Here is a 13,639-nt window from a genome sequence, read left to right as displayed (position 1 = left end):
AACTTCACTGAGGTAAATAAGCACTTTAATTCCATTTTAACCGGGAAAACATTTGCTAAGCTACCCTGACACCTCCATGGACATTATCTGATTTGTCTCCCTGAGGCTTCTACGCTACATAGAAATTTATCTTTAGTGCTACATAAAATAATGCTAGAGTATTTGCCTGTCGGTAAGTAATAATTTTAGAGAAAGTGAAAATCAAGATAATTATAAAACACACTTGAATCATTTCTTTAGGGGAGGAGAAGTAAAGGTTACTATATACTCTGTTATTTTAGCTGTTAATTTTCTAGCATTTCCTTTCTGCTCCCAACAAGCTCAACAATTAGTTTCAGTCTCTCACTGTCACAGAAAAAAAAAAAAAAAAAAACATACTAGCCTCTCCCTATGTTGAGAATTTTATTTTATTTTTCTACTTAATTTGAAAGATCCAATTCTTGGGGGCTAAATGAGCTGATGGTTCTAATCCTCACCTAATTTCTACTTTTACGGGGAGATCTGGGGAATCACAAGTTTCAATCTCCTCTTCTATGAAATGATTTTAGCGACACTTTTGGCTTAGTTATATGTCTTGAACTCTAATAGATTTGGGAAATATGTAATATATATAGTTTTATATATATATATAGTTCCACATATAGCATCAAATTTAACATACATGAATTATTCAAATGATTTTGACTAATATTGTTACCAGCATTCTTTATAAAATACTTTTTTATTTTGGAAATATTTACAAAAATTTCAGAAAAGATAACAAAGAATTACCCATAATTTCAAGTGACTAACCATTATTATCATTTTTATCTTTCTCCAGGCTGAAAATAAAACTCAAACCTCTGAGAGAAATCAAAAGATGGCTGCGTAAGCAGACTGAGCTCGCCTCCTCCAGTGGACACAGCCAATTTACAACTACTCATGGAAAGATTATCCCGAGACAGAACTGAAAACTGGATAAGAGGAACTCCTGCAACAAACGACAATCCTAATTGAGGTGGAAGAGGCAGAAGCTCCCTTCTGGAGAGGAAAAACGCCGCCTTCACAAGCCGCCAGCTTCAGGGCCACCTGGGAGCAGCTCACAGGTACGCAGCCCTCCCTGGAGGCGCGGGGCCCTGAGCCAGGGAGCGCCCCTGCTGTGGGCATTTTGTGGACCCAGCACAATCGAGACCAGCGGCATAATATCTGACTTTGCCTGCTACTAAAACATTGGGGAGTACCCCCAGAAAAGCTGGTTCACAAAGAAATTAAAACCGGCTCTTAAAGGGCCCATGAGCAAACTCACCCATTTCAGAAAGCAGCCTAAAATCACCAGAAAGAAAGGTGCACAGTGCTTTGGTGAAGGGAGACTCACCTGATAGGCCCTGAGTGCATCTCAGTGAGGGGTGAGACCTCTCCAGGGACTGGGACAATGGCGGTGGCCACTGTTGTGGCCTAGTGTGGGCGTGCTGACGTGGACGCCATTGGAGATCTCCCTGAGGCCTGCTAGCCCAGGTCTGCCCCACCCACTAGAGCACCAATTTAATCCAGCTCAGCCAGGGCAGGCAGCCCACCCTAGAGACTGACCCCACCCAACAATAAGCCCTCAGGCAACTTGTGGGCCTGCATAGATTGGTGACTGGATTCTCTGCAACCTGGCAACTGAGCCCACTTCAGTGGGGCAGGGGGTTCACAAGGAGCAGGTGGAGAGTGTGGGGTGGTGGTGGAGTGTGTGGGGCTCCCGCCGTGGAGAGACTGGGTCCACTTTGGGAGGTCGGGGCGTGCACACGGGGCAGGGCTGTGTTGACTGTGTGTGGACCTGTGGGCGGCGGGGCTTGTCAGCTGCAGAAGACGTGTGCTTCTCAAAGACCCACATAGGGGGTTTGCCCCACCTTCCAAAGCCTGAAACAATTGGGTGCTCCTGTGCCTGAGGTCAGCCCCACCCAGCTGCAATCCTCAGAGTGCTGACAAGAGACCTAAAGGCTAGAGGCTTATAGCAATTGTAAGCCCTGAGCCTAACAACCTGCCATGCTGGGGGCCTACTCACTTAAAAGAAATACTGCAACACAAACGTGGTATGAGAATTTGCAGCCAACTGTGCTGGGGCTCCCCACACCTGATAAAAAGACTGAAGGGCCCACAACAACTACAAGCAGCTGAGCATTACAACAGCTGGCCAGGAGCATAACTCGGCCTTCATAGGCACCTACAGGGAGAGCAAACAGGCCACAACAGAAGGACACACGTAGCCCACATAGGGGTCACCCCTGGAACATTGAGAAATGAGGGAAGCACACTGCAGACCACCTAAGGCATCACTTATATAAGGTCACCTATCCAATAGCAGGAGACATAGCTGACCTACCTAATACGTAGGCACAAGCACAGGGAAAGAGGTAAAATGAGGAGGCAAAGGAATACATTCCAAGTAAGAGAACAGGACAAAACCCCAGAAAAGGAACTAAGTGAAACAGAAGTGAGCAACCTACCTGACAGAGAGTTCAAACAAAGAGTGTTAAGGATGCTCACTGATCTGGGGAGAAGAATAGATGAACTCAGGGAGAATGTCAACAAAGAAATGGAAGATATAAAAAAGAACCAATCAGAAATGAAGAATACAATACTGGAAATGAAAAATTCACTAAAGGGACTCAAAAGCAGAGTAGAGGATACAGAAGAATGGATCTGCAAAATGGACGAAAGACTAGAAGAAATTACCCAAGCTGAACAGGTAAAAGAGAAAAGAATTAAAAAGAGTGAGGACACTCTAAGGACCTCTGGGACAACATCAAGCGCACTAACATCCATGTTATAGGTGTCCCAGAAGGAGAAGAGCAAGACAAAGGGGCAGAGAATCTATTTCAAGAAATAATAGATGAAAACTTCCCTAACCTAAGGAAGGAAACAGACATCCACATACAGGAAGCAGGGAGAGCCCCAAACAAGATAAACCCAAAGAGGCCCACACCAAGACACATCATAATCAAAATGTCCAGAATTAAAGATAAAGAGAGAATCCTAAAGCTGCAAGAGAAAGAGGTTACATACAAAGGAAACCCCATAAGGCTATCAGTTGACTTCTCAGCAGAAATCTTACAGGCTAGAAGAGAGTGGCACGATATATTTAAAGTGCTAAAAGGAAAAAACTTACAGCTAAGAATACTCTGCCCAGCAAGGTTATCATGCAAAATGGAAGGAGAGATCAAAAATTTCCCAGACAAGAAAAAATTAAAGGAGTTTGTCACCAAGTAACCAGTGCTACAAGAAATGTTAAAGGGACTGATTTAAGGGAAAAAGAGAAGACCACAAATAGGAAAAATTATCTATTTCCATAATAAGAACGTAATGGATACAAATGCACAAAAACGAGGTTAGATATGATATCAAAAACATAAAGTGAGGGAAGAGGGGAGTTAAAGAGTAGAGCTGTCAGACCATCAGTTCTGTATAGAAGGAGAAACGAACAGAGAAGGACTAGTAAAACACTGAGGAAAAAAAAGTTAAAAAATGTCAGTAAGTACATACTTATCAATAGCTACTTTAAATGTCAATGGACTAAATGCTCCAATTAAAAGGCATAGGGTGGCTGACTGGATAAAACAACAAGACCCGTATATATGCTGCATACAAGAGACACAATTCAGACCTAAAGACACTCACAAACTGAAAGTGAAGGGATGGAAAAAGATACTCCATGAAAATGGCAACGAAAAGAAAGCTGGGGTAGCAGTACTCATACCAGACAAAATAGACTTTAAAACAAAAACTGTAAAAAGAGACAAGGAAGGGCATTACATAATGATCAAGGGAACAGTCCAACAAGAGGATATAACACTTGTAAATATCCATGCACCCAATGTAGGTACACCTAAATATACAAAGCAATCATTAACAGACATAAAAAGAGAAATAGACAGTAACACAATAATAATAGGGGACTTTAACACTCCACTTACATCAACGGATAGATCATCCAAACATAAGATCAATAAGGAAACATTGGCCTTAAATGACACACTAGAACAGATGTACCTAGTAGATATATACAGAGCATTCCATCCAAAAACCGAAGAATACACGTTCTTTTCAAATGCACATGGAAGATTCTCCAGGATTGATCACATATTAGGCCACAAAACAAGTCTCCATAAATTTAAGAAGATTGAAATAATACCAAGCATCTTTTCTGACCACAACAGCAAGAAACTAGAAATCAACTATAGAAAGAAAATCAGAAAAGCCACAAATACATGGAGATTAAACAAAATGCTACTGAACAACGACTGGGTCAATGAAGAAATCAAAGAAGAAATCAAAAAATACCTGGAGACAAATGAAAATGAAAATACAACATGCCAGAATGTATGGGATACAGCAAAAGTGGTTCTAAGAGGGAAGTTTATAGCATTACAGGCCTATCTCAACAAACAAGAAAAATCTCAAACAAACAATCTAACAATGCACCTAAAGGAACTGGAAAAAGAAGAACAAACCAAGCCCCAAATCAGTAGAAGAAGGGAAATAATAAAAATCAAAGCAGAAATAAATGAAATAGAGACTAAAAAAAAAGTAGAAAAAATTAATAAAACCAAGAGCTGGTTCTTTGAAAAGATCAACAAAATTGACAAACCTTTAGCTAGACTCACCAAGAAAAAAAGAGAGAAGGCACAAATAAGTAAAATCAGAAATGAAAGAGGAGAAATTACAACAGACACCTCAGAAATACAAAAGATTATAAGAGAATACTATGAAAAGCTATATGCCAACCAATTCGACAATCTGGAAGAAATGGATAAATTCTTAGAATCATACAACTTTCCAAAACTGAATCAAGAAGAAGTAGAGAATTTGAATAGACCAATCACCAGTAAGGAGATCGAAACAGTAATCAAAAACCTCCCCAAAAATAAAAGTCCAGGACCAGATGGCTTCCCTGGTGAATTCTACCAAACATTCAAAGAAGACTTAATACCTATCCTTCTCAAACTCTTCCAAAAAATTGAGGAGGGGGGAAACTCCCTAACTCATTCTATGAAGCCGACATTACTCTGATACCAAAACCAGACAAGGATAACACAAAAAAAGAAAACTGCAGGCCAATATCACTGATGAACATCGATGCGAAAATCCTCAACAAAATACTAGCAAATCGCATACAACAATACGTTAAAAAGATCATACACCATGATCAAGTGGGATTTATTCCAGATATGCAGGGATGGTTTAACATTCGCAAATCAATCAACATGACACACCACATTGATAAAATGAAGAATAAAAATCACATGATCATCTCAATAGATGCAGAGAAAGCATTTGACAAGATACAGCATCCATTTATAATAAAAACACTCAATAAAATGGGTATAGAAGGAAAGTACCTCAACATAATAAAGACCATATATGAGAAACCCACAGCTAATATCATCCTCAATGGTGAAAAACTGAAAGCCATCCCTCTAAGAACAGGAACCAGACAAGGATGCCCACTGTCACCACTCCTATTTAACATAGTACTGGAAGTCCTAGCCAGAGCAATCAGGCAAGAAAAAGAAACAAAATGGATCCCAATTGGAAAGGAAGAAGTGAAACTGTCACTATTTGCAGATGACATGATTTTATATATAGAAAACCCTAAAGAAGACACCAGAAAACTTTTAGAAGTAATAAACTAATACGGTAAATTTGCAGGATACAAAATCAACATACAAAAATCAGTTGCATGTCTATACACTAACAATCAAGTAGCAGAAAGAGAAATTAAGAATACAATCCCATTTACAACTGCATTAAAAAGAATAAAATACCCAGGAATAAACTTAACCAAAGAGGTGAAAGATCTATACACCAAAATCTATAAAACATTTCTGAAAGAAATTGAAGAAGACACAAAGAAATGGAAAGATATTCTGCGCTCTTGGATTGGAAGAATTAGCATAGTTAAGATGTCCATACTTCCTAAAGCAATCTATAGATTCAATGCAATCCCTATCAAAACACTCTTCACAGAAATAGAACAAAGAATCCTAAAATTTATATGGAACAACAAAAGACCCCAAATAAGTAAAGGAATCCTGAGAAAAAAGAACAAAGCTGGAGGTATCACACTCCCTGATTTCAAAATATACTACAAAGCTATAGTAACCAAAACAGCATGGTACTGGCACAAAAACAGACACACAGATCAATGGAATAGAATTGAAAGCCCAGAAATAAACCCACACATCTATGGACAGCTAATCTTTGACAAAGTAGCCAAGAACATACAATGGAGAAAAGAAAGTCTCTTCACAAATGGTGTTGGGAAAACTGGATAGCCACATGCAAAAAAATGAAAGTAGACCCTTACCTTACACCATGCACAAAAATTAACTCCAAATGGATTAAAGACTTGAATGTAAGACCTGAAACTATGAAACTTCTAGAAGAAAACATAGGCAGTACGCTCTTTGACATCGGTCTTAGCAACATATTTTCAAGCGCCATTTCTGACCGGGCAAGAGAAACAATAGAAAAAATCAACAAATGGGACTACATCAAACTAAAAAGCTTCTGCACAGCAAAGGAAACCATCAACAAAATGAAAAGACAACCTAACAATTGGGAGAAGATATTTGCAACCATGCATCTGATAAGGGCTTAATCTACAAAATATATAAAGAACTCATGCATCTCAACAACAAAAAAACTACCAACACAATTAAAAAATGGGCAAAAGACCTGAACAGACATTTCTCCAAAGAAGATATACAGATGGCCAACAGACACATGAAAAGATGTTTAAAATCATTAACTATCATGGAAATGCAAATCAAAACTACAATGAGATATCACCTCATGCCCATCAGAATGGCTATAATTAAGGCAGGAAACAACATATGTTGGAGAGGATGTGGAGAGAAGGGAACTCTCATACACCGCTGGTGGGAGTGCAAACTGGTGCAGCCACTATGGAAAACAGTATGGAGATTCCTCAAAAAATCAAGGATAGAACTACCATATGATCCAGCTATTCCATTGCTGGGTATTTATCCAAAGAACTTGAAAACACCAATGCGTAAAGATACATGCACCCCTGTGTTCATTGCAGCGTTATTCACAATAGCCAAGACTTGGAAGCAACCTAAGTGCCCATCAAGGGACAAATGAATAAAGAAGATGTGGTGTATACACACAATGGAATACTACTCAGCCATAAGAGACGATGAAATCCAGCCATTTGTGACAACATGGATGGACATTGAGAGTATAATGCAAAGTGAAATAAGTCAGAGGGAGAAGGTCAAATACCGTATGATCTCACTCATTAAGTAGTAGATAATAACAACAACAAACAAACACATAGAGACAGAGATTGGATTGGTGGTTACCAGAGGGGAAGTAGGGAGGGAGGAGGGCGAAAGGGATAATTCGGCACATGTGTGTGGTGATAGGTTGTAATTCGTATTTGGGTGGTGAACATGATATAATCTATGCAGAAATAGAAGTATAATTATGTACACCTGAAATTTATACAATGTTATAAATCAATGTTACTGCAATAAACAAAAAATTAAAAAAAAAAAAACTCAAACCTCAATATGTCTCTAAATTGTATTTATTCTGCTGTACCCTGGTTCCTAGAATGTTAGCCCAGTTTCAATTTCCAAAGCCTCCCCAGCTTATCTTTGGGATTATTCAGTAGGTCTCACAAATATTCCCAAACTCAGAACGTGGGTAGCCAGGAGAGATCCCATAGAATCAATGGTTCCTGCTCTCATTCATGCTGCGATGGTTGCTTTAGAGAACCCCAGTCCCTCCCACCTTGACACTACTGGCATTGAGCTTGGTCCAAGGCTGCCAACAGCTGAAGCAGAATACAGCATGATTGTACCACTGACAATGCCACCTCTTATTGCTGTCAGTTTCTGGCACCAATTTTGCGGAATCTCTTCAAGCTGACTTTCATTCTCAATCTCCCAGAGGTTTTAGTAACATGGCTGGGATTCTATATTCTTCTTCCAAAATGAAGCATAAATCCATAAAGATGGGGCCAGAAGATAATAGTGTTGGTGATGATCCCAGTGACCAGGATAGTCATCATCATCTTTATTATACTCAGAAGTATCTCCCTCACTTCAGCTTGGCCCATTGTCCTTGAACCTCTTTTTTGCCAATTTAGGCAATTTGTTGCCAGGCAGTCTTTCAAAAGAGATGAGGTCTCCTGAGTAAGCACAACTTTAGGCTCATGATATGACATTGATATGGGTATATTCCTCTCCATTCTGTGGTATTCCATTCATGAGCACCATATGCACTGTGCTTAGAGCTAGGGATATCAAAGTAAATAAATCAGTTATAGCTCTACTTCCACGGAATTTATAGTCTATTGTGGGGAGGGCATGTGGTAGACAAATGTTTGCAATATTAATGTGTATTATAAAAAGCAAAGTATAGGCTGCTCTGCAAGGCTTTAGAAAGGGAATGTAATGTCAGGCAAGGACTGCACGTCAGCACAATTGTGTATGTGCGTGTGTGTGTGTGTGTGTGTGTATTGGCCTATCTCTCTATTTTGCCCCAGCTGTGCTCACTCCATTGTGTCATATGGAATAGCTTCACACATTTAAATTGCCTACTTGGTCCCTGAAGGCAGTTGTGTTGGGAGCCCATGGTTTGTGAGTCAAAGAAGATATCCCAGATGTAAGACTTAAAGAATGAGATGGAATTAGTCATAAAATATGGGTGTGGGCTATTGGAAAAGAGCATTCTGGTTAAAAAGACCTGTACGGACAACAAATAAATATATTACTAACAATAGTAGCAGTAGTAACTATCATTTTTATCATGTATCAGCACTTATAGTCATTTAGTCTTTATATCAATAACATAAAGAAAATACTATTATTATTCATCTTTTTAGATGAAGAAACAGAGATTTAGAGATGAAGTGATGTGCCCAAGTTTGCACAGTCAGCCAATGGTCAACTCAAGATATGAATCCATTTTTGTCAAGTCTAGACCATGAACTCAACCACTGCATGAACATTTGCTGAACTGTGGGTCCTGATCCATTAAAGGGTCATGAAATCGATTTAATGAATCAGTTGCCCAGAAATATTATTTTTGGTAAATACAATAGAAAAAAGAATAAAAAATATTAGGGTATATCATAGCTAAAAGGATAAGTGTTGTTTGGTAAAATTTTTGTTTCAGTAAAATATGTGTAGGAGTATCACTTGGTTATAATGCAAAATCTAATTTTATGTTTTAGGGTCAAGACTATTTGAGAAAGACGCCATTATTCTATGTTGACTTTTCAGCTCTGAAGCAGGAAAATAAAACAAAGCCCAATATCATTGTTGCATAGAGAGCAAGGAGCAGGCCATTAGTAGGATTATTACAAAGGTGGGTGAGGATTGGGTGACAGAAGATTTCGTAGGCTGTGCTACAAATATGAGCTTAATTTAAGGGCAATGGAAAACTACTAAAGGATTTAATTAAGAGAGTGATATAATATATATTTTTCAAAGATCATTTTGGAATGAAGTGAGACAAGAAAAATTCAGAGATATTGGTCAGGAGAGTATTGTGATTATCCAAGGAAGCAATGATGGTGGCTTGGACAAAGGTATGATGGCAGTGAGTATGAAGAAAACTGAAAGGAGGTTAGTAGTATTTTGGGGGAAGAAATGACAAAATAAATGTATGATTTTTTTCTTTGCTTTTATTTGCATACTATTAATTAGAGTATAGATCCAATTGTAACCTGCCTTTTTATTTTATGTTTCATCATGAACATTATTTGATATAGTTATTAAATATTATTTAAAATTATTTTAAAATATGTAACATTCAGAACTGTCAATTACAATTTTTATAACAAAAGTAATACATACTAGTTTTAAGGAATGAAATCTGCACAAAAAGGTTTATGTAGGGGAAAAAAAAAGAAATCAACCCTAAAGAAAAATGTTTGCACAAATGATATTTTTTACTAACTATATAAATGTGTATATGTAGGTTGAGATGAAGGCTATAAAGTTGCTCTGTATTATGAAAAAATTACATAAACCTAAAGTTCTTGGCTGCAAATATTTTTGAATGGATATACCACAATTCATGTAATCAGAAATCAAAATTACAATTCTGTCTGGTTATAACTTACATGATATTAACCTTAATTTAAAAAAAAAAATGGACTTTCTAAACCAAAAATCAATAAAGCAGAAGAGAAAGAGACAAAGAGAAAGGAAGGGAGGGAGGGAGGAAAGAAATTGTTTTGTAAATAAGTCTATTATTTTTAGGCAAAAAAGAAAGTCACTACAGGAGACTGACGAAAGAACTTATTTTTTTGTAGATGACTAAAGCTCACATTTACTTACATGGAATCAAAGAGCTTCTCACAATCATAAGCAATTTCTATTTCCTTTAAAAACTTGGTTACCATATTTTACCCAAAAATAATTAAAACAAAAAATAAAGACTACGCAGTCTCTAAAATAAGGATAATATTACCTATATCACAGACTTCTTCTGAAAATTGGGTGAGTTTATGCTTGTAAAATAGTTGGTACATAATAAGCATTATGTAGGCATTTGAAAAAAGGAAGAAAGGAAGATAGGAAGGGAGGATGGTCATTCACTGATAGTTCTAGTTCAAGAAAGACTTGCAGAAAAAATATGCATGTCATTTTAAGTTTGCTTATTTAAAAGATGTATTGACAATTGGAAAGGGCTGATTGGCATCAATTTGCTTCCTCAATTATGAAAAATGATTTTATTAAAGATACCAGTAGACGGATGTTGGCACTGTTTCTTCATTCTTAAAGGATAAGCCAGCACCCGTTATCACTATAGGCAAGATTGTTTTTACTACCTGTTTAGTATGTTGATAATTGATCCTGAAGCTTCTGACACTAGGAATACAGTCTACATGCCGAGAATGGCCCTTAAGTACCTGGAGTGTTTCACTAAATAAAATATTTTGAGTTTCAAAATCATTATATGCATTCAGTGATCACGTTTAGCATTAGCACATTTACTTAAACTATACATAAGTTATTCACCTTTATTCCTCTAAATTATTACAAAAACAAATAGACATTTTTTCTCTTGTTTTTATTTATATCATGAAGTAAGAAATCATACTAAAATTAAGACATGGTAGAGAATTTGCCCATCAAAAATAAATGTTTGTATATGAGCCTGAATGGAAGTAACTGGTTTTCAAGCAGGGCTTACTGCTTCAATATTGAGGGAAAAAAATAAATAAGTACATCTATATATATAAACACATTTAAATATTTATATACACATACACAAACGTATGCACATATACATATGTATATGAGTTTATATTATTAGTCACTCATATTTTTGTATTAGTCTGGACACATATATAAATATATACAAAGAAAATCATAGATGAAATAAAAATGTGGTAGGTCATGTAAATAATCTATACTTGCATCTAAACAATGTGTTTTATCTTGAAATGTTAATAAACACTTAAAAAGTCAAATTCAGGTTTACTCTATGTTGTTTTCAAAATTATACACAAAATAATAATAAAAGTCATTGTTTATTAAGTAGCAGCCATTACCAGGCATTTTACTAGAAATTTTCAATGCATTACCTCATTATTTCTGAAAACAAGTCAGTGATGTAGGTATTCTCATCTCTCTTTTAAAGGTCAAGTAAAGAAACTGAGACATAGTGATGTTTGGTAAATTACAACCAAGCTATGATGCTTCTCATCTTAATTCTATAATATCCTATGATTTGGCACCAAACTGGATATGCATTTCTCAGGCAAAGCTATTTGAAAATCCAAAATTTATTGTCACCCAAAGAATTTTCTCCTGTTGATGATGATGAAAATATCTTTTATTATGCCTTCTTTTGCACTATGTAATTGTACTATATGTATCATTTTATTGCATGCAGCTCTATTCTCTATTTTTCTGTACCAAATAATGGATCACACTTTCACATTTGGGTATCAAATAAACTGTCATATATAGTGATGTTTGCATGTGTATATGTCTTGCCTCATCAAATAGATTTTAACTTCACTGTGGGCAGAGACCATTGGGTATATAGGGAACTCTAGAGCATCTAGGTCAACGCAGAATACATGGGTGTTGATTGAATATCCATTGTCTCATAAGTTTATTTTTAAGAATGTTACCAGAGATATGTAATAGTTTACCAACTGCCCAGTCCCTTAATATGAAAACTTAGTAACTTTGAAATATGTTTACTTCATTAAAGTTAATCTCTCTGCCCTTCAATGTTTAGAAACTTTTTCTGCATGGAGTTTATGTAAGACTAATGGTAATATTTTTATCATCCATTAGCTTACCAGACAGACTTCAAGAAGATCATAGAATTATTGATCTAGATAGATTTTTTTCACCTACTCCCTTAAAACACTTCTCCAGATGAGTGCCAAATTACACAGATAGGGTACACAAATAAAGAAACTCTATAAAATATGTACCAAAAATATTGCACTTCTTCACATTATCAAAAAGAACAAATATCACATTATGGTTGCAAAAATTCAACACATAATAAAGAGCAATTTCTCACTGACAATTTTACAAAGTCGTATAATGCAGGATTAGCTAAACAGGGATAATACTTTTAATGACTATTAAAACTTTGTTCAAGTGTATTTGCATATATAATATAGATACTTATTTAAACATATTCTTTTGGCTGAGATCCCATAAAGCATATTTTTCTCAATTCAAGGAAAGTACAAAGTCAACAAATATTATTAAAGATAAATGTTGACTTCAAATAAATAAGAAGTACAATATGAGGAAATTTACTATGAGTGTGAATAGCTTTCATTTTTGTGTGGCCCTGAAATCTCAGAGATTTTCTGATGAAGAGGCCCTTTAAGACACTGCTGCCTTTTCTAGAATGTTAAATGCTTGGACATGACCCAAAATAGTGCACATACCTGTAAACTGAGAACAAGATTCATCATACACTAGGAATGCAGGAAAATGAAGCACAGAGAAGGAAAACACATATGGCATTTCACATGGCAGATCACGAGGCTAAGTTGCTCTTTGTATTCAAACTTAAGATAAAAATCCAGAACTTATAAAATCAAAAGGTCTAAAACAATAGTAAAAGCCACCAGGGGCTTCTCAAGCTTCTCCCAATTCTGATATATTGAATTAGTTCAAATGGAGAATATGAATATTTGATTGGTTAATCCTTGAATCAAATTTCACTTCTATGCAGCTCAAATTCTAAATACAGAAGGAAAAGAGAAAGAAAAGGGAAAAAGTTAAGTTTTAATTTATCGGACAGGATGCACAATTAAAGAACTCACTGAAATGATAAGCATGACTTTATGGATTATTTATGCAAAAATAAAGCAATTATGCACAAACACATGTATACACATGCACCCATAGTCTCTCTCTCTCTTTGTCTCTAATTAGCTGCATGATGAATCTTAGGACTATTTGAACTGTAGCTTTCAGGCAAAAGGATTCAAGTGCAAAGCATTATTGTCTCAACCTTGGGACATCTGTTTCAGTTGTTCATACGTTTTTTTCCCTATTGTCTGCTTTGGGGACTATGAGTTTGGCAGAAATATGAACTTCAGATAAAGCTTTATTGTTATAAACTACCTTCGGTGTATCAATTTCCAGAA

The 13,639-nt window shown here is 36.3% G+C and overlaps 1 long non-coding RNA gene across 1 annotated transcript in view; it reads left to right on the top strand.

The window, feature by feature from the left end:
• LOC147914528 (uncharacterized) overlaps window positions 1-9,635 on the top strand; it is a 38,391-nt gene extending 28,756 nt beyond the window's left edge. Inside the window, exons 3-4 of the long non-coding RNA XR_015555180.1 lie at window positions 821-1,085; window positions 9,230-9,635. This is a non-coding gene — a long non-coding RNA (uncharacterized LOC147914528). The remainder of the gene's footprint in view (window positions 1-820; window positions 1,086-9,229) is intronic.
• The last annotated feature ends 4,004 nt before the right edge of the window (window positions 9,636-13,639 follow it).

This window comes from Ceratotherium simum, chromosome 19, assembly GCF_057802395.1.
Source record: "Ceratotherium simum simum isolate JZ-2026a chromosome 19, ASM5780239v1, whole genome shotgun sequence".
NCBI classification, from domain to species: domain Eukaryota; kingdom Metazoa; phylum Chordata; class Mammalia; order Perissodactyla; family Rhinocerotidae; genus Ceratotherium; species Ceratotherium simum.
The sequence above is the reverse complement of the archived record's forward strand: the minus strand, read 5'-3'. Positions and strand labels throughout refer to the sequence as shown.